Here is a 17593-nt window from a genome sequence, read left to right as displayed (position 1 = left end):
CTTTTTCCCTCACAAAGGCCCTCTGAAGCCAAGTTGTGAGCTGCCAGAGAAGATGCCGAGGGCTCGGCAGGGAGTCTATATCTCACTCTTTTGCTCTGTAGTTCATACTTTTTCTCTCTCACAGGGGTCACCCAAAGCCTTTCACTCCGGCTTCATATTCACATAAAGACATCAAGAAAAAGAAAAACCACACCAGAAAGAATTATTAGGCATGGCTGTCAAATGCTTTATGGGGGGGTGGGGGGTGCAGGGGGGAAAGAACAGTAACTCTTTATGTGCTGGCATTGTTACAGGAGCTAATGTACCACTGGAGTGCCGTGCAGGAAGACATTACATGCCTCAGGAATTGCAGGGGCATTAGGCTAAAATATTGGATTTCAGCAAAAGGGTGTTTGTTTTCACTTCTAGTTCCTTATCTGGGTTTTCTAGATTCCAGGAGGCTCTTTACTGATCCTGCTCTCTTGAAGAACTTTTGGGGTTTTTGCATGTGAAGAATCTTTCCTGGCTGTTATTTGCATGCCAAGCAAACTGTGGGGATTTTAGGATCCAATAGATCAAGCTGCTCCCAGTCCTTTTTTTTTTGCATGTGAAAGTTAAAAAATCATAACACTGTCACCACCAAAATCCTGCCCAAAGCATTGATATTTCCTCATGGAATGGGCAAAGCTGAATTAGTGCAAAGCTGAAGGGACAGAAGGGATGACACTCCCTGCCTGAGCCCAGCACATCCTAAAACACGGATTCACAGTTACAGAATTGCCCATTCCTGGCAGACTTAAAGCTGGAAAGCCTTCCTGAATCTGCTGCCCATCTCTCTGCACCACTCTCCGAGGGAACTTTGGGAGCTGTGAGCTGAAGGCTCTGCAAACAAATCGCCTGCCTGAGGTTCATCCAGATGCCACGTCCCCGTGTAGGGTTTTAACCCTTTGAAGTTGTGTCCCCTTTCTCTGCTCGCTGAGAAGTGGGTGAGCAGTGCTGGGCACTGCTCTAAGAAGATCCTGCTGCCTTAGAGAGGAAGATAAATTAAAAACTTCATTTAATCCTTTGGAAGGCTGAGACTGTAAAGTTAACAGTCAAGTAAGCTATTAAAATTTACAGTGCAAGGCATCAAAACAGAAGGAAAGTGCACATGGATAAAGTTTAAAGCATCCTTATAAAAAGCCGGAAACCTAACACTGCATTCCTACAAATTATTCCCTTAGCAAACATTTTTATTTCCAATTAGTAAAAGAAAAATTGCTAATTTGCTGCAGTTGGACAGGCCTGACGTCTCAATCTGCAAAGTGTCAGTGCTGTGAAAGGAAACGTTTCACACTGTGCTGGAGAGAGAGAGCGGCTCTAAAGAGGGTCAGGGCATCGGGCCCAGAAACCAGATTGACTGGCCATAGTGCTAAATTACTCACACAAGACAGACATTGTCTGCAGTGCCAGCCCCGCTGTACTCACTTTCTCATTCTTTCCCTTTTTTAGTTGGTGCTTGTGGAGGAGGTGAGGGGGTGGTAGGGACCGCAGGAGGGGGGCACGGAAGAGGAAGGGGAGGAGGGCAGAGCTCAGGAGAGGCCTGAGCTCATCCTCTGCTTCTCTCAGGACACACAGAGCCCTGAGAGCTGCACAAGGGGTGAACCCTCCCCAGTCCCTCTGTGATCATCCAGGGAACCCACTGACACCCCCAGCTCTCACTGCAGCCCCCAGGTGTGAGCTGGGCACGGAGGAGCTTGTGCTGGGGATACAGGCTCAGGACGAGAATGAGAATTCCAGAATGGTTTGGGCAGGAAGGCTCCTTAAAAAACATCCAGTTCTACCTTCACCATGGGCAGGGACACCTTCCAGGTTGCTTCAAGCCCTACCCAACCTGGCCTTAGGCACTTCCAGGGATCCAGCGGCAGCCTCAGCTTCTCTGGGAATTCCACCCCAGCCCCTCATCACCCTCATAGGGAAGTCTTCCTTCCTAATACCCCATCTAACCCTACTCTCTGCCAGTTTGAAACCATTCCCCCTGTTCTGGCACTCCAAGCCCTGTCAATAACTCCTCTCCATCTTTCCTGTGCAGCCCCTCCACATCCTGAAGGCAGTGCAGTGTCACCCCCAGGGGCAGCAGTGGCAGCCTGTGCACGGCTGCTGTCACAGGCACGGGTTTGTGTGGCACCTCTGACCACCTGAAAGGCAGAACCCTGAGATCTGGAGGATGACAGTGGTCTGGGAGGCAAAGAGAAAATCTGTGGTTTTCAGCATTATTGTTGCTCCCTGTTTGTGCCATCTGGATTATGTTTACTTCATGAGCCCTTGAACCCAAGCACTGTTTTGAGAGGATTGAAATACCTTGACCAGGATGTCTGGAATAACAGACAGGCTGGTATTTGAATTTAAGTAACTATTATAATTTTTTTTTATTTATCAGGTATTAAAAAAACCCCAAACCAACAAGATAAGGATCAAGCTCACAAATAATTACTACTTTCTCAATTACAATCTTCTTATCTGCCTGTGGCAGTTTCTGGTACTTTTAGCTCCTCTTGCTCTCATTGTGTGTGTGTTGTGAGGAGTGATGAGCTGGAGGTGGAGCAGGGATGCTGAAGGTGGGAGGTGCCTGTGAAAGCTTTGGACACTGATTCCTTGGGATGGGCAGCATGTGGCAGCACTTGGATGGGGAACAGGGGTGAGCTTGGTTGGCTTCTTAATGAGCCATTTGCAAATAACTTTTAATTTTTGCTGATTCTTCTGTATTTCAGTGTACTTGCGACTTCTCTTTCCTTTCTCCAAGGAATCAGCATCAAGCATGCACTTCCTTGTGCTGAAAATCTTACAGAATTCCACATGATTTGTTGGAGGGGCCCAGTGCTGCTGGTTTTGCTGGGAGGAAGCACCTTGGCACAACAACCCCCACAGGCCCCCTCCCAGCCAGACAGGTCCTGGGTTTCTTTCTGCTGATAATCCCATCAGGACCTTTGTTTCCTGATAAAACTGGATTCCACTGGAGAAACCCAAACACATTAGAGGCTCCATTACATCCTCTGCACCCTTCTTAAAACCTGCCCTGTGCTTCCTGAGCGTTAAACAGAGCAGATGCCTGCTGGGCTCCTCCGTTGCACAGCCACAGCCACTGCTGATAGCTGAGCAGCTGCCCTGATAACACAGTGACATTTCCAACGTGGCCCTATTAAAAACGGGGAAAAGGAGCTTGTCTTGAGCCAGATAACTCTGAGGTACAAGAGGGATGGTTTGTTTTTATCAAGATTGAAGATACTGTTCTAAGGAATCAGCTCCTGACTTCTTCGTTCGTGTGAAAACCTCAGCAGGCAGGGATTTGTGGTCTGATATGGAAATGGTGCTGCTTAGTGTATATGAAGGAAAGGAGAGAGAAAAAATCAGTTTATTTTGGGTTCCAGGTTTGAATGTTATAGGATGGAAAGCCAAATATGTGTTTCCTTTTTGAGATGGGCCTGTCACAGTGCTACTGGCAGGGCAGGGAGATCCAGTCCACCAGTGAATCCAGGAGTGAGTTTCCTTTGGAGAGGCACATTTGAGTCTCTAGTACAGGAAGAAAAGTAAGGGAGAGAATGATTCAAACTTTGGGGATGATTTAGGAAGTTTTTGTTGGGGCTGGGTGGGATGGTGTGTGAGCCATCATGCTTGAATGAGTAAGTGACCGCAGCTGCCTCCAGTTCAGTTTCCCTTTTCTTTGCCTGTTCCAGGGAATAACTTTGCCCTGTGCATTTTGAAAAAGAGTTTTATGTAGAAACCTGGATACTTGGATGGGAAGAAGCGATAAATATTTTTTCTTTTCTTTTTTTTTTTTTTTTTTATCATTGTGCTGCTGTCTAAGGAACAAGGAGTGAGGGCTGGGCTGAGCTCAGCCTCATGTGTGAGGGCTCTGGTGGAGAGAGTTTGAGCTGAGGGGGACTCGTGGCTCAGGACTTGTTCAGGATGAAGGAATTTTCTTATTTCTCAAGCCACTGAAATAAAACACGAGTTGCCTTGAGTCACTCGGTCGTGTTTGATTTCATTGTCAGGCTCCAGGCAGGAGCCGAGGGCAGTGTGGGGGTGCAGCCACAGACACACAGCCCATGGCAGGAGCCTGAACACCGAGTTCCTCCTGCATCCCTGTGCTTCTCCGGGGCATCTGTGGGGCTGGAAGCTGGCCAGGCACTTTACATAAGCAAACACCTCCACCTGGAGCTGCTGCTCCCTCCACAACGGGCACATTCTGGCAGCCGGTCCCCGATGCCGTAACCTCCACCACAGAGGGTCATTTGGAATTTGTTTCCTGCATCTGGAAGCCCAGGATGTGGGCTAGGGAGGGAAGCCAGTGCCTTCCATCCTATGGGGTTTCCTGCTATTTATTTTTTTTTTTCCCTCCAGGCCTTTAGTGTCATCCTTCAAGCCAAAAAAATACATTCAGGTTCTCCCCAAATCATTGCCATAATTACAGCTGTGTGTGGCCACGCAAAGATCCTTTGGAAACCAGATGTGCCATTTTCTAACCTCTGCTGCAGGGCTAGTGGCTGGCCACAGAAAGTGTACCATACATAGATTTATCTTCTTATGGAAATATTATTTTTTTTTTATGGGAAAGAGTATTCTGATATCCAGAAGCACCAAAGCAAGTTGCCTTTGATCTGTAGTTGTAAAAAGAATTTGTCCTAATTCCCTGTTTCTTGTCTTTTCTCATACTCTTTTTTTCCCTCAGGGAGATTTCCAGTTTAATAAACCAGCTCTGATTGCCCTGAGGTGTCACTTTTTGTGGGGATTCCACATGTTCCACCAGCAGCAATGTCCAAGCTCCTTCCCTGGAGCCTCACCTTTGGCAGGCAGTGCAATGTCCCTGTGAGGAGCATTGTCCTTACCTGCTCAGCCAGGCTCTGACACTCTCAAAGGGGACATTTAATAAAAAAAGGAAGGGCTTGCAAGAAGGGCTTTTTTTTTCCTGAGCTGATGGCCCAAAATGATGTTCTGATGACCCCAAGCTGTTTGAGAGTTGACTTTTAAAACTCCTGACTACTTGGCCAGGTTTGAGCCTGGCCCATTGCACTCTGTACCCTCAAGTACAGCCAACCCTGTCAAACAGAAATATCTTTATATTTGCTTTAATATCTGCCCTTTCCACTGTTGCTCTGGGCTGTTGGACACTTGCTGGGGTTTCTCTCTGAAGATGGGCACGTTTCAGTGTTTCCCAGATTCCTCCCACGTTCAGAAAGAGGGATGGAGGTGGGAAATACCAAATGTAGGGCCAGGAGCTGGACTCCATTGATCCCTGTGGGTCTGTCCCAGCTCAGGGAATTCTATGGTTTTAGGAAATGTGAAATAGTGAATTCTGGCCAGAGCTGCAGGAGTTTTGTTTTGCTTTTTTTCCCTCTTTGATTGTTTGTTTTTAGCCCTGTTCTGGTGGAGGGGACAGTTACACTGCTGTGAGATAAGCCAGGCTTCAAAGTCTGAGTGGATGTGACTGTAATTCTGAGCTTACTGGGGTCAAAGGTGTTTGCATCTGAGCAGGACTGACAGCATTGTGGTTAAGATTAGGTCTAAGGAGCTTGAAACTCAATTTCTAAATGCCAGAGCCTGGGTGATTTGGGCACCTTGCCTAATTTCTCATTTATATCTGGTCTGTAAAATTGGGATAGAAATCCTCTTTTCCCATGCTGACTGTTCATCTCTTGCATTCACAAGGTGTCTCAGGCAGAATCATCTTCCTGTTTTATGTCTCAGCTGGGTTTTTGTCCTGGTGCTCCCAATAAAAAATGGTAGAAAACTTGGTCAGGCATTGCCTGGGAAGTTCAGCCACAAGGTTTTCTGCCACAAAGCTTCCCCAGAACTTGGAAATGTCAGATGTGGGCAATTAAAGGGAAAATTCGAGTGTCTCAAATTCAGTCAGTGGATTATCAGTGATTTTCATTTCCCCACTGGTCTTCTCCTCCTCCTCCTTCTCCTCCTTCTCTTTCTTCTCTTTCTTCTCTTTCCTCTCCTTCCTCTCCTTCCTCTCCTTTCTTCTTCTTTTCTGTTCTCTTCTCTTTTCTCTTTCTTTTGGTATGATTTGTTACTGAGATTCTCTAAATCTACCTGCTGGAAGAACAGCACATGAAGAGAATTATCATTTTCTTGTGCTAATTTCTGGCACTTCCCAAAACAATCCTCGCTTGCTGAGGCTGTACCTGGGTTTGAGCCAGATTTGCTTTTTGGAGCAGACTGAGCCAAAGTGTGCTGTGCTTTGGAGAACCAGTGGAAGGTGCTCCTGGCTTGTCCAGCCACAAAAGACATTTCTCTAAGGGAATGATCAGATAAAGGTCACCCCGTGGCACCACAAAAAGAGCCTTGTTTGTGAAGCAGCTGCTGATTATCATTGGGGAGCAAATGTCTTTGAATTTTATAGCTCCTGTTATCTGAAACTAATAAAAACACAATGCAGTGACGAGCCGAAGGTCATCTCATCTCATCTCTGCTGAGGTGGGGAGTGCTCAGCAGAGCTCCAGATTATGCACAGGTTTTGTCTGATGCAGTCTGTAAATGCAAGTTTGGGAATGAGGGATGTAAATCAAGGGTGTCTCCTGTCCTTCCACACTTCAAAGTTTTAATTTCCTATTTTCCTCTCTTGCTTCCTAAGCTCCACACTCCAGGAGATAACAAAACCCAGGATATTCCCACCTGGATCTGGTTCCATTCCAGTTCACCCAGCACTGGAGTGGTCGTGAGCCACTTCTGGAAAATCAGATTTAATAGAAAATCCATGGAAACAATCCAAAGGCTCACCCACCTTGCAGGGAAGCTGTTGTGCCAAGTGCGACGTAAAGAGACAGCAATAAATCACCCTGCTCTGCACCTCAAATAGATAATCAATTTAATTGAAAGCATCAATAATCATAGTTTGACATTTATTACCCTGTGGATGTTTTATCTTTTAGGCAGGGGACAGCGGGGCAATGATGGATGCCAATTCTTCCATGGAACACAATTATGTGGTGCAAGGAAAAGGGGTTTTATATTCTGAAAAACAGAAAAACAAAACAAAACAAAAAAAAACCCCAAAACAATAAAAAAAAAAGCATTCAAATTCATATTCAAGCAGACTGCAGGAAATCTGTGAGAAATAAGTGCAAGTAACTCTCATCCCTGGAACCTGAATTTGGCTGTTATGGCTCATGAGATAATGTTGCAAATGCTGCTGGGTGTATTCTTTTTAAGTGATTTAGGACAGGAAATCTATAGGGCCAGATCTCCCTCTACAGAATATACAGAATATCAGGGGTTTTTTTCAGCCTCACTTTTGTGCAGAAGTAAAAACTAAAAGTGAGGCTGGATTGTTCCTTCTTTGGTTGTACCTTATGGTTTGTGCTCAACTGGTCAGGTCATTGTGCATCCTCAAAGGTGGAAAACAGTGTGGAAGTTAAACACATTGTCTGGACAGAAGGAAAAAGGATGGAAATGTTCCTTTTCTCCTGCAGAAATGTTTCTATACCTGCAGAACAATGTCCAGGGCAGTGCCTGGATAAAACAAAGCAGTGGAGGTATGTGCTGGGTGGGGGAAGCCCCTGGTTGTGCTCACCCATCCTGGAAGGCTTCCAGGAATGTGAAAACCCCAAAGTATTGGAGAGTTATAGAGCAAATGCTTAAAAAAAAAAGACTCAGAAGAATTGTCTGTATTAGTTTGAATCAGGTGCTTATCAAGCATCAGTCAACACAGGTATTTCACCTTTTCTTTTTGGTTGTTTTGAGGTTTAAACAGCTCAGGCTTTCAGAGTGAATCGAACCTTCAGTACTTTTACCCCACAGTGGATTCTGCACATGCTGTAAAGTTCTCTTTGCACTTCCCAATCCCAGGAGGTGCAGGGTGTTGAGGAAGACAAGACCCAAGTTTATGAGAATGTTCAAGTGCTGTTATGTTATTCCCACAAAGCAGCAGCTTCCTCGATGGCACATTGAGATTATTTGGTAAGTCAGGATCTCTTAACTCCGCTCACATGGGTGATTATTTACTTTGAGCTGGCAGTTACAAAAATGCTTTACTTCATTAAACCCTCTTCAGTGGCTTAAATACATTTTGTTTCCAGCAGCTGAGTACATTATGGACATTTCTTTGTCTATGATCTATTGGTGGTAGTTTGGAAGATGTAAACATTTGTGCTATTTGGCAAGATGGTTGTGGAGCCATCTTATAACCTCAATGTTCCTCTTGGCAAGAGATTAAAAACTCCTTGTAATCAATGCTCAGGGCTGAATCTCCCAAGATTTTCCTCAGAACTTACTTGGAGTGTTGGGTAACAATACAGGCAGTGTGTGCTCTTCAAAACCTTTAATGAAAAAGAAAAGGCTATTTTTTTTTTTTTGTTTCTTCTGGTGCTGTTCTGAAGAAGCTCCAAATGTAGAACGCAGTTTAACTCCAACAGCAAATAACTTTTGTTATTTGGGTAACAGATATTAACTGTTTGATAATAGTTATCAAACAATTATTAACTATTACGAACTATTGGATAATAGTTATTAAGGATAATGATGTATTTTAAAAAAAAATCTCTTGGCCATTTTGGCACATTTCAGGAAAACCTTGTGCAAAGGTTCTAGGACCAGAACTGATTTCTCTCCAGGACAGTGGGTGACACAGAGGTTGAGGTTTTGAGGTGCCCCTGGGGACAGCTGAGGAAGATTTATCCATGTTTAGTGTTTCCCTGGTGCTGTTTTGGAAGAGGAAAGCAGCACATTTGAGTGTCTGAGTTTCCAAGGTGGATGTCTCCCACCTCATCTGTCAGGAATACACTGCCTGGAAAGGGGTGGAAGAAGTGCCTGTGGCATCTGCAGTGTAAGGGATCCTAATGAGCTAAAGTCTCCACATTCCCTCATCTCAGCAGTTCTCAGCTGGCTCAGCGCATCCTTCACTTCTAATCAGGGGGTTCCAGTCACCCAGAAACCCATGGGAAACAAAAGCAAAACCTTATTTCCATTTGGACTCCCTGAATTCCAGTCTCAAGAAAATGCATTGAAATTGCCACCCACTCTCAGTCTGTCTGATTAAATAAAATATTGACCTTTTCCAAACACAATATTATCATTCCAAGCATAATATTATCCAGTCCTGTCTGAGACTGTTTCTACAGCTCTTAAAAGGGAGCTCACCTGGCAGCCCTATCAATTCAGATAAAACAGCTCTGTGTGCCTTCCCAATAAAAAGCTGATTGTGCTGGTGTCTGAAGCTGGGCCATGGAATAATTCCCAATTAACTTTTCTTTCTAGAGAGCATCATTTGCTCAGTTTCACTTCCGAATAAAAGGAGGCAAAGTGCTTGCTCTTCTGTCCCTCTCTTGTTCTCTTTGCTTGCACAGAGTGGAACTACAGGGAGTTCCTCTTCAAATTCACTTTCCACCTCAGAGCAAGTCCTTACTCCATCTCTGAGCAGCTGCAGGACAAGGGGCAGACAGTGGCACACACAACAGCAAAGCTGTTCCTTGTGGTTGACATGAAAAAGGAACACCCCAGCACAGGGAATTCCCCTCCTGCTCAGAGCCCAGGCTCTTCAGGTCTGCAGTTTTTAGTTTATTTGCTAAATTAAATGAGAGTTAAGTCATGTAAAGTTCCCTCAATGCCCCTGTGAGAAGCTCCTGTCCTGGCTGCATGGGTTGCTGTTTTCTTTTCCTTTCAGGAAAGTTCATCCTTGTGAAGGAGCCCGGAATATTCACACCTTTCCCCAAAGCAAGGTACTCCAGCACCTCCAAGGCAGCCTCAGGTTTCTCTTCCAGTGTCCCAGCCTTAATGGGCCATTTTTCTTCCTGCCTCATCCTGTCTGCTGATGACCTTGTCATGTTAAAGTGACAGTGAGGTTATCCTGCTGATGGGTATCAAGCTGACATTTCCCATCCTCTCTGTCAGGGTGCCAGGCAGGGCTGCATTCCCAGCCGGGCCCTTTCACTCCTGCCTCTCCCAGCTCGGGCAGAGAAGCCAAGCTGCCAAATGAGACAGTGCATTTCCCACTCCAGACTTGGGGAATCGCTGGGAATGCTGCAGGCTGGAGCGATTTCCCTCCAAGTGTGATTAATAACCCCGCCTGCCGCGTCCCAGCAAGGTTATTGAGCTGGGCTGGGGTTACACCGGGGCTGGCACTGGGATGGAGCTGGGGAGCAGCTCTAGAGCTGCTCTTTCCTGGGGGCTGGCAAATTCTGTGTGGAAATTCAGCGAATTTTAAGTTGGTTATTATGTTTGTGCTTGTGATTTGACATGCAGGGCACTGGAACACCCTGAGAGAGCTCAGGGAAGTTGTACAATGCTGGGGCAGAGGCAGGACTTGGCTTCTGAACCAAGATACTCCTTATTGACCCTTTGAATGTGGTAAAACAATTCATAATTCTTACCAGTCTTTGTAGGCTGTAGGAAGAGAATAAATGAAGTAATTTTTCTCTGTTCTTTCTCAAACTTTTAGCTGCCTAATGATTGCATTTAAGTAGGGATGGAGGCTGTCATTCAGCACAGGGTGGTGGGAGAAGCCAGAGACAGCTGCTCTGTGTTTTGAGACCTGAAGGTGAAAATATTTTCCTTTGGAACATCTCATCCTAGTCCTTCTCCTTGACACCTGTTTGATGGAGGTTTTCCTCCTTCCCTGATATTGGTGCCAATCAATGCATCAGTGGCAAGACCTTGTCTGTGGTGAAGGGAATTTGGTAAGAAAAAATAAATAGTGTTGATGATGCCACAAAGGGTTGAAGGTAATGAACCTCTGCCTCTTTGAAGGGAGAAAGGAGTTTCTGGAAAAGACATTCCAACAGAACTGAAAGTCACCACAGAAGAATGAGAGCTTGGATGATTGTGGAGGTCTTTTCCAACCAAAATGATTCAGTGATGAGCAGAACCTCACCCAAATGCAGGCATCAGTGGCTGGGGGTCAAATCATGAACAATTCCAAGGACTGGATTGTGTCTTTGCTGAATCCATCCCAACACTCCTTCCCATGGAGGTGCTCCCTGAGCCACCCTGGACACGCAGGTGTATTGAGCTGCCTTTCCATGGATTTATCTGTCACTGCCTGTCCTGGGTGGAAAAGCTGCAGTTTAAGGTGAGCTATGAGCTCCTGAGCAGAGCCCAGAGGTGCCCATCCGTCAGCCCCAGCGTGTGTCAGCGCTGCCATCGCGGGATGATGCACAGCCCCTCTTTATTTACTTATGATTATTACTGATCAGCTGAGCAAACTGGGGATCAATAGATGAACTACAGGGGAGGTTCGTTTATATTATCCTGTCAATACCAAGGTCATTTTTATAACTAAAAAGGCTCGAGGACAAAAGATGAATGGCTCATGGATGAATTTAACCGTCCAATCCATTTACATGCCCACAAACAGCCCGGCTTTATCTGTTAACCAAAACATTGCACTTCGCTCCTCAAGATGATTTTTTGCTGGGATAATAAATAGCTCTGGCTACATTAAGTGATTGTGCAATGTGGGCCCATGGCAGACAGGATTTAGAGCTGATGACCTTAAACTTCCACTCTACTGCTGTTTTCTCTGTGCTTACAGTGAAGATGTGGCTGCTTTGCAGTTTAAAAGCACCTTGCGTCCAAAAATCTTGTGTTTTATTTAATTTATTTAGCACAACAGTGCCAGGCAGGTTTCAGGTTGGAGATGAACAAACTGAGTAAATCAGATACAATTCAATCTTTGAAAGTTGTGTTTTAATTCTCAGACTGTACACACTTCTCAGTGTGAGCAGTGTCTCTTTCCAGAATTCAGTTTTACAATGGAATTTCTCTTTAGGAGAAAGGGAGTTGCAAGGGGATTTTAAAAAGAAAATCATAATTAATTTAAACTTTTTTTTTTTTTTTCCCTCATGTGTACTGCTACACATTTCTTTTCTGAGAGAAATTTCACAAAATACCAGACTTGGAGGTTTGTGTTATTAACTGGGACTTGCTCTGCTTTCAGGGGTTGCTGTCTGTTGCCAAAGGGGGTGTTTAATGTTTACAGTGTAAATGTTTCATCTCTGCTTCTGAGTCCTTTAAAACATCATTCATAGAATCGCAGGACGGTTTGGACTGGGAGGAACCTTAAATCTCTTCTTTTTCCACCCCCACCATGGCCAGGGACCTCCCTGTAGCTCAGATTGATCAGATTGATCAGAGCTTCATCCTTCAGCACTTCCAGGGATGGGGTAATTCTGATTATTGGTAAAGCCTGTTTTATTTCTAATGGTGGTCATGAAGGGCTGGTTGTAAAGGTGTTGTTGGATTGCTGGGATGGAGAAAATGTACAGCCAGAGGTTCCAAGTGGAGCCATAGGAAAGGGAAAGGCATCTCCAGCTGGATCCATGGGCCAGGACTGAATGAACTCCATTTGATTTCAGCAAAACTGCCAAACTATCAAGTGAGTTTCTCATGCTCATTAACACTGGACTTTAAGAACCCGATAAGAATGCAATATAAAATCAAAGAGCCCCTAAAGACTGCGAGATTATATTTAATACTCTCCTATCACCAGGCCCTGAGTGCTTGGCAGGAGAAACGGTGACATTTCCTAATCAGTCCCCTCTCGTATTTGTCTTGGCTGGAAGTCTTGAGTCCTCAGCTCATTGAAGTCACTGCAAATTCTCTCCATTAGATCCTGTTTGACTTCCTGGTAGCTGCAATTAACTCAATCCCAATGGCACGGAGGAGTTATGTCTTTAAATATCAGTGATAAAAGTTGTGATACTATGGATGGAAATCATAGGTTTGTGTTCTTTCTCAAAGTCTTTGTTCTTAAACATCCATTTTTCTTCACATGATCTCCCCTGACATTTCCCTGAAGTTCGGTCTGTGGGTGCAAACACATTATTTCATACTAAAGGATGATTTAGGATGTTTCTTTCTTTTGAACCCCACTTAGAACAACCTGTCCTGAGTCACCTCTGCAAACTGCATTTTGTTCTCCTGGGATTTAGAGAACAGGGAGGTTTCCTCTGTAAAGCCACGGAGGACATGAGCAAGTGCAGAGGTGCTCCCTGCAGCAGATTTCCAGAAATCTTGGGCCGTGGATCCCTCCTAATTCTGCACATTTTTCCAGCAGCACCATCCTACCTTTTTGCCCAGGCTTCCAGCTAAAAAAGAAATGGTTATAAAATGGTCTGTGGAGTGGCATGGCCTTGAAGGCTGTTCCTGGGCCACAAACCACAGCTTGGCTGCTCCCCAGTGTTCCCAACTGTGCAGGGGTTGCCCTTAGCAGTGAATGGTTGGTTTATTCTTTCCACTCTTTTCAGCCCCTGGTTTGTTCCTTGCCAGTCAGAGCTGTGCTCCTCATCCTCCTTCCCTCACCAGCAGGGAGAGGGAATTCTTTCCCTCAGAGATGAGCTTTCCTCCCTTCCCTCTTATTCCAGGCACATTCACTACAAATTCCCAAGGCAGGATACTGAAAATTTCCTCGAGTTAATAGGGCTCACAGATTAGCTTACTATACAAAAAATGGAAGATTTTGGTAAACTGTTGGCCAGAAAATGCTATAAAATCCCTTTATTTTAACAGTAGGAAAAGATGAAAGAGTAAATGTTTAAGTGCTGAAATGCTTTTCTGTGGGTTTCTTCCACGTCTGGTTTTCCTATGGATGCACATCCACTGTGGTGTGCCTGTGTGGGCTGCTGTGTTTGAACAGATATATATATAAATATATATGAAGATCTTGAAGAAGAGAAGCTTTGGGATGACCTAACTGGGGTCTGACAGTACCTGAAGGGATCCCACAGGAAAGATGAAGTGAGGCTGTTTACAAGGGCCTGGAGGAACGGGACAAGGGGGAATGGCTTCAAACTGCAAGAGGGGAAGTTTAGGTGGGATATTGGGAAGGAATTCCTCCCTGTGAGGATGGGGACACCCTAGCACAGGGTGCCCAGAAAAATTCTGGCTGCCCTGGAAGTGTCCAAGATGAGGCTGGATGGGGCTTAGAACAACCTGGGATAGTGGAAAATGTCCCTGCCAGCGGCAGGGGGTGGAACAAAATTATCTTTGAGGCCCCTTCCAACCCAAACCAGTCTGGGATCATATGATAGTGGATATAGAATGATAAAGAATCTCTTCCCTATGGAATACCCACCATGGGTTTTGGTGCTTTGTGCCTGGGTCCCACAAAGTGCTTTGTGCTCCTGGTCTATGGCCAGCAAAGCACTTACATGTGGAGACATTCCTGGTTCTTCTCATTTCACTGATACTTCTTGCCTAAATATGCAACTGGGCCAGGGCCAGCCCACTCAGGAGTTGGCAGGATAAAACTTCTAAGGGAATAATTAATGGAAATTATGAAGAGCAAGATTTGTAGCTTAATAACAGCATTGTCTCCTAATCTGGGGTGGAACAGAGCTGCAGGGAAGAGGTGAAGTGTGAGAGCACTCGAGGTGCTGGACAGGAGAGGTGTTTCCAGTGCTGTACAAATGGTTTAACCTGCTCAGAAACCACGTCCTGGAGGTGGTGGGTACTGCTTGGGGCTGGAATGATCTTTGTCAGGTTAGAGGGGTGCTGTGCTGCTCTGGATGTTGCTCAGTAGCTTGGATGTGTGTGTGAGTGTCAGAGCTCCAGGCACAGCCTGTGTCCTGTGCAGGGCCACAGGCTGGGATTGGATGACCCTTGTGGGTCCTCCAGCCCAGGGTATTCTGTGATCTTCTAACCTGAGACATTTTTTAAAGTCACAAGAGACTGGCTGTTTGCTCTACAGGTGCTGTTCCTGTGTCCATGTAGACAACTGTGCCATCACAGGCAAGCAGGGTAACTCTGCCATTAACCCATCTATGAACAGCACAAATTGGGCACAGCAGGGCCAGAGCCTCTGCTTTCATCTGAAGTATTCATGTGAACTTGTGTGCAAGTAAAAATCGCAGGCCCTTGGCTAATTTAAGGCAAAAGAAGTGTTTTCTATTCTTTTCTTGAACCAGTTGCATGGTAAGGCAGATTTGAGATGGTGCAGGTGCCACAGCCCAGGTTGCAGAACTGGAAGTGATTTCCCCAGTGCCTTGACCCAGGCAGGAGGGTTTGGGAAGGGCCAATGTCAAAGGCAGGTGCCCAGGCAGTGGGTGAACCCCTGAAGTGCTCGCTTAGCTGAGAGCATCACTGATGCCATCAGTAGTGTACTGAGCTCTTGATGAAAAATCAGATGATAATAAAGACCAAGTTATTGAAAGCAGTGCTGCTATCTGCCTCCTGACTTCTGTGGAATTACTGGGCATTCTCTTCTCCTTCCAGCTTGGAGCAGACGTGGAAATATCTCTTTAAAATCCAGATTCACAGCAATCCAGCAGGGGCAGGTTCCAGTCTGTCATCTTCACCTTCAGAGTTTGCTGAATGCACCATGTCTTGCTGAATGCATCAGGCCATGCCTATTGAAGTTTGGGTTGGGGGTTTTTCCCCCCCTAAATGACAGTTATCTGAGCTGGGGGAATGAATGGATAACGTTACTATTTACATAAGCTCATTGTGATCTGTCTCACTAATGTAATCAAATTAGGGTTAACTGCAGCTGGAGAATGCCAGCTTGTAAACTGTTTTTCAAAAAGAATCACATGGTGTTCCTTGACATGTTTAGTATACATTCAGGGGGCTCTGCAAAAATTCTAGCACATCCCTAACTGCTGTAACTGAGGCAGGATCCCGGTGCCACCAATTCCCTGAGCCCAGAGAAGGAAAGGCAGTGAAATCCTCTCCAGCTGGGCAAATCCACCTCCAGCCCAAGGCACAGGCTCTCCTGACGTGGCTGCTGCTGACATGTTGTCTTTCCCCTGGCTAAAATCAACAGATCAGTTGATAGAAAAAGCATGTGGTGTAAATTTTGAGCACATTTAAGAACATCTGTGCTAAGTGCAGGAGTGCAGCCCACTGCACACGTCGAGCTCTATATTTAGTCTCGTGGCATTCGCATGAGATGAAGCCCAGCCGGAGCTAAAATTACCCAATGAGCAGATTTTCAAAGTATCTTCTGTTGTTCTTCTTAATAAACATCACATCTGTGGCTTGCTTAGCCTGGTTCTGCCTCCCCTCCTAAGCAGGAGGAGCCATGGACATGCGGGTGCTGCATCACCCCCATCCCATGTACCGTGGAATCCCGGGATGGGCTCTGCTCCAGGGCACCTGGTGTGGCTGTTGGATTGCTGTCTGCTGACACAGGTGTTGTCAGATGGTGTTTATTCCACACTGGGAATGCAGCAGGACAATTGTGACGTTCCCCCCAGCTCCCAGGAAGGTTTCTGAAGGCTCATTTGGAGCCCTAGCAGTGGCTGGGCATGGGGAGGTTTGGAATTCTGGCCTCTGCTCCTCCACAGACATGCCACCAGTGCCAACACCAACCCAAGCTGCCAAGCTGCTCAGCTGCAGTGGGAAAATGGGACATTCAGGACACTGGGCTGTGGGACATGTCCAAGCCAATGCAGATGCTCTGTGGTAGAGCTTGGCCCACAATAACACCTTGAACATGTTTTGTCAAAATCGGGTGTAAAGAAAGAATGAAATATTTAATCTAAACCAGTTCCTGCTCTCCCACTACTGCTAAAACACCTTCTCACCCAGAGAATCACGGAATTGTTAAAATAGGAAAAGACCTTTAAAATCATCAAGTCAGTTCAGCACCACTAATTGTCCATGTTCTGGTAGTTTGAGTGCAGAGATGGTTCCATCAAAATTTTTTTTATAGGTGGGAACTGAAAAAGGATTTCACCAAATATCAAAACTCAGCCATTTTCAAATACTCTGAACAAGCAGCAAGATCCTACAGAGGATTTTCTGCAAAATGGCCACTTTTGAATATGGATGAAATATCTTCACAGAAATTCTGTTCCCTAAGAACTTTGAAATTCAGGATCTGCTATGAATTGAAAAGGGAAAAAAAGGGGTTGAGAGAAGGAACTTGCCCCTTGAGCGAAGCTCTGTCCAAACCAACAAAAGGAAGCTTGTGTTGGCATCTCGATTCCGACTCAGGAATTCTTGACTCTTAAGCCTGTTTATACAGGGCTCCACCACAGCCCAATTTGCACTTCATTGGAGTTTTCTTTCCCCTCCACGTTTATGGTGCTGCTGGACGGGTGGATTACACACTCTAATGGCACTCCTCCGATTGTATCCAAGGGCTTTTTGCAAGTAATAATTACAGGAAAGTAGCTTCATTTGGAGGCAGCTGCATCCCATGGATGATTTGGAGTTGTTTTGTGTTTCTGTTTCAGCTGTGAAAGTTTCATGGTCTAATTCTCCCAAGCTTTTGGGGGTTGCTGGTTCCTGGTGAGTGCACTGGGAACAGTCAGCATTCCCTGGAAGCTTGGTGACATCCAGAACAGGCAGGATGGATGTTTAACTCCAGTCATTCATGGAGATGTCAGGGTGTTCCACGGTAGGAACATAGAATTTTATTGCTCTGGGATTTGCCTCTTGATCCTATTTGCTCTCGGCTGTTTTGGAAACCGCAGTTTCAATGTCCATTAGAGCTGGTGTAAAGCACGGAATGGTTTGGGGTTCTTCCCATGGAAACACAGCCCCTTGTTAGTGCAGCTGTGCTGGGGATTTGGCAATGGGTTGGAAATTTGTAAATCAGTCGATCTCACCTGGGCATGGCCAAAGGGGCCCAGAATTTTGTGCCAAACCCTCGGCTGCTAAAATGCCATGGATCTTCCCTTTCCCCTTCCCC

The 17593-nt window shown here is 45.6% G+C and overlaps 1 protein-coding gene across 3 annotated transcripts in view; it reads left to right on the top strand.

The window, feature by feature from the left end:
- PRDM16 (PR/SET domain 16) overlaps positions 1 to 17593 on the top strand; it is a 183224-nt gene that overhangs the window by 24083 nt on the left and 141548 nt on the right. The window lies entirely within an intron of this gene.

This window comes from Parus major, chromosome 21 (assembly GCF_001522545.3).
Source record: "Parus major isolate Abel chromosome 21, Parus_major1.1, whole genome shotgun sequence".
In the NCBI taxonomy this organism is placed as follows: domain Eukaryota; kingdom Metazoa; phylum Chordata; class Aves; order Passeriformes; family Paridae; genus Parus; species Parus major.
Note: the sequence above shows the minus strand (reverse complement) of the source record. Positions and strands in the feature narration are given on the sequence as shown.